At 41.9% G+C, this 2,929-nt stretch overlaps 1 long non-coding RNA gene across 1 annotated transcript; it reads right to left on the reverse strand.

The window, feature by feature from the left end:
* Nucleotides 1-1,877: 1,877 nt before the first annotated feature.
* LOC126185154 (uncharacterized) lies at nucleotides 1,878-2,640 on the reverse strand. Its single transcript, XR_007536962.1, has 3 exons — nucleotides 2,504-2,640; nucleotides 2,239-2,349; nucleotides 1,878-2,079 (listed from the first exon to the last, which is right to left on the reverse strand). It is a non-coding gene; the product is annotated as an uncharacterized LOC126185154 (long non-coding RNA).
* Nucleotides 2,641-2,929: the final 289 nt, after the last annotated feature.

The raw sequence follows: 2,929 nt of genomic DNA on the forward strand, positions 1-2,929 counted from the left end.
CCTACGGTCTTGGCGTGCATCCGTGCGTCGCTGCGGTCCGGTCCCAGGTCGACGGGCACGTGCACCTTCCGCCGACCACTGGCGACAACATCGATGTACTGTGGAGACCTCACGCCCCACGTGTTGAGCAATTCGGCGGTACGTCCACCCGGCCTCCCACATGCCCACTAATGCCCTCGCTCAAAGTCCGTCAACTGCACATACGGTTCACGTCCACGCTGTCGCGGCATGCTACCAGTGTTAAAGACTGCGATGGAGCTCCGTATGCCACGGCAAACTGGCTGACTAGTGGTGGGCAGGAAATCGCGTATCTGTTAGAAATCACAGTGACTGAGAAGTCACAGATATCACAGTAGCAACTTTACAGAATCTAACTGCGATTTCAGTCACAGTTAGCAGTTGCAAGTAGTATTTCATATTCAAAGACGTGAGCTATCTATTGCTCGAATTTAGCACTGCTTTCTGTGATTTCAGTGACAAGTCGCAACTAAGGGTCGCAAGTAGCAACTAAAGAGCGCTGTTAACATTGGCATCTGTTGGCCAAAGTTCGTACTACGTCCATCTCTGCGATACGGTATCGGGTCTAACTGCGATTTCCGTGACAAATCGCAACTAAGAGTCGCAAGTGGCAACTAGAAAGCGCGGTTAACAGTGCCATCTTTTGGCCAAAGTTCGTACTACGTCCATTTCTGCTATGCGGTATCAAGTCTAACTGCGATTTCCGTGACAAGTCGCAATTAAGAGTCACAAGTAGCAACTAAAAAGCGCAGTTAGCACTGCCATCTGTTGAACAAAGTTCATACTACGCTATTCGCTACCGAGTCAAACTGCGATTTCTGTGAAAAATCGCAACTAAGAGTCGCAAGTAGCAACTAAAAAGCGCAGTTAACATACTTTTCCTAGTGTCATCTGTTGACCGACGTACGTACTTCGTTATGAGAGCCTTGTGCCTCACGAGTTCGATGTGCTGTGTGTGCATATGAAGGGCTTATTTCTATAGTGGTACAAGTCCATTTTTGTTCATTTTGAGATACAGAGTCGTAAAGTTAATGAGCGCTGACAAATCTGCATTTGAGCTACCAGAAATATTCAAGCATATGGCTTCTTGCTAGAGATGAACCTTTATTTATGTTTGTTTGGATCACTAATTTCAGACGCATTATAGACAGAAAAGTGGAGGTAATGGACTTGTACCACTATTGAAATAAGCCCTTCATATTATATGACGACATGCACATTCAGCATCAGTTATGGTTGGTCAAATACTGCTGTGACTCTGAATGTATTATATTAATAAGAAACAACATTGCCTTTTTCTCCTGAAAATATCAAGTAACGTAACAAATGTGTTTGACTCTGCTTCCAATATGACAGTTTTGGTTAATACTCCACATGCCTACAGGACTTTGTAGTGTTAACACAGCAGAACTCAGACATCTGTATAAGTGTAGAGAAATGAAAACAGTCATATGAATGCCTCACTTTTGTTCCGACACAGTTCAAGACTCGGGAGAAAAGTTTTACACCTGGTGCTCTACATGGCAACTTCACACACAAGAACTTTTTGCCGACACTACTACCACCTACATAAGTAAGCTTTTCCTGTGTTACTTTCAAGTAATGCACTTAAGCTATTCCTGATTTAACTGGAAGATCTGTACTTCCCACTTTCATATCAACAGCCTCAAAATGCATATTGTAGACTTCGGGATAAGTTACAGGTCAGTGTCACAACAAGATTTAGGAGAAAGGGGGGGGGGGGGGGCGGCATGTCACTCTCCAACAAGTGTTTACCAATAAGTAAGTGGCGGAAAATTATGAGTATAGGGCGGCTTAAACATGTGGAAAATGAGATTTTTATTATTCACTCACTGTATTTGACATTTATTATTCCTTTAAAATCGCACAACAACTTCAATAAAACACAGTTTAATCATTCACACACTTATTTCACAATTATTTCACTTTTAAACTGCAAATCCTCTAAGAACTGTCTTGAATCTTCACGAGTCTCTCTCAAAAACAGCCTTGATGTGGATAGATACGTACAGCAACCAGTAATCAGAGTCAGAACTGTGTCTGCAAAAACACAAGGATTATTAGACAATTTTTGCTGTCATTAATTACTAGCAATATAATTGACAGAGTAGATTGCTAATATTTGCTATAATGAATATCACATTTGCAAGAACGATCACACTGAAGTAATTAAGTCCATCGAAACGCTTAGAAACTAACCTCTCGTCTGACGAAAACGGTCTAAAGACGCAGTGGCAATTTCTTCAGATCTGTTGACAATGATATTTTGAGTTATCACTTTACTGAGTGACTGAAATGTAGTTCAGGTACCTGTGAACATAAAAATATGTTACAATTCATTTTCTAAATACGAACTATTACGGTACTGTACGGCTACTTACATATTAATTACACTATTAATATTTTCACAGTTGTTTCTTTAATACAAAATTAAAGCCAACGCAAGAAAAAACGTAAAACATACTTGCCAAAGACAGGTTTGTTGAGATGCAATTTTCTGTGTTGACAGATGTAACTTTCTCATACGGTGGTAAGTCGCAGAAATCGCAGGAATCACAGAAATCGCAGAAGTAGCAGAAGTCACAGAAATCGCAGAAGTAGCAGAAATCGCAGAAGTAGCAGAAGTCGCAGAAATCGCAGAAGTAGCGGATATCGCGGAAGTAGCAGAAATCGCAGAAATAGCAGTGGCGGAGGGATACACGACCTATGTTCCTTAACTGCGACTCTTAACTGCGACAAATCACAGTTAAGAATCACAGATACTCAAAAGTAGCATTCACAGAAATCACTGATATCGGAAAATCGCAGTTTAGCCCATCACTATGGCTGACACTGACGGCGGCGGTGCACAAATGCTGCGCAGCTAGCGCCATTCGACGGCCAACACCGC

This window comes from Schistocerca cancellata, chromosome 4, assembly GCF_023864275.1.
Source record: "Schistocerca cancellata isolate TAMUIC-IGC-003103 chromosome 4, iqSchCanc2.1, whole genome shotgun sequence".
Classification (NCBI taxonomy): Eukaryota; Metazoa; Arthropoda; class Insecta; order Orthoptera; family Acrididae; genus Schistocerca; species Schistocerca cancellata.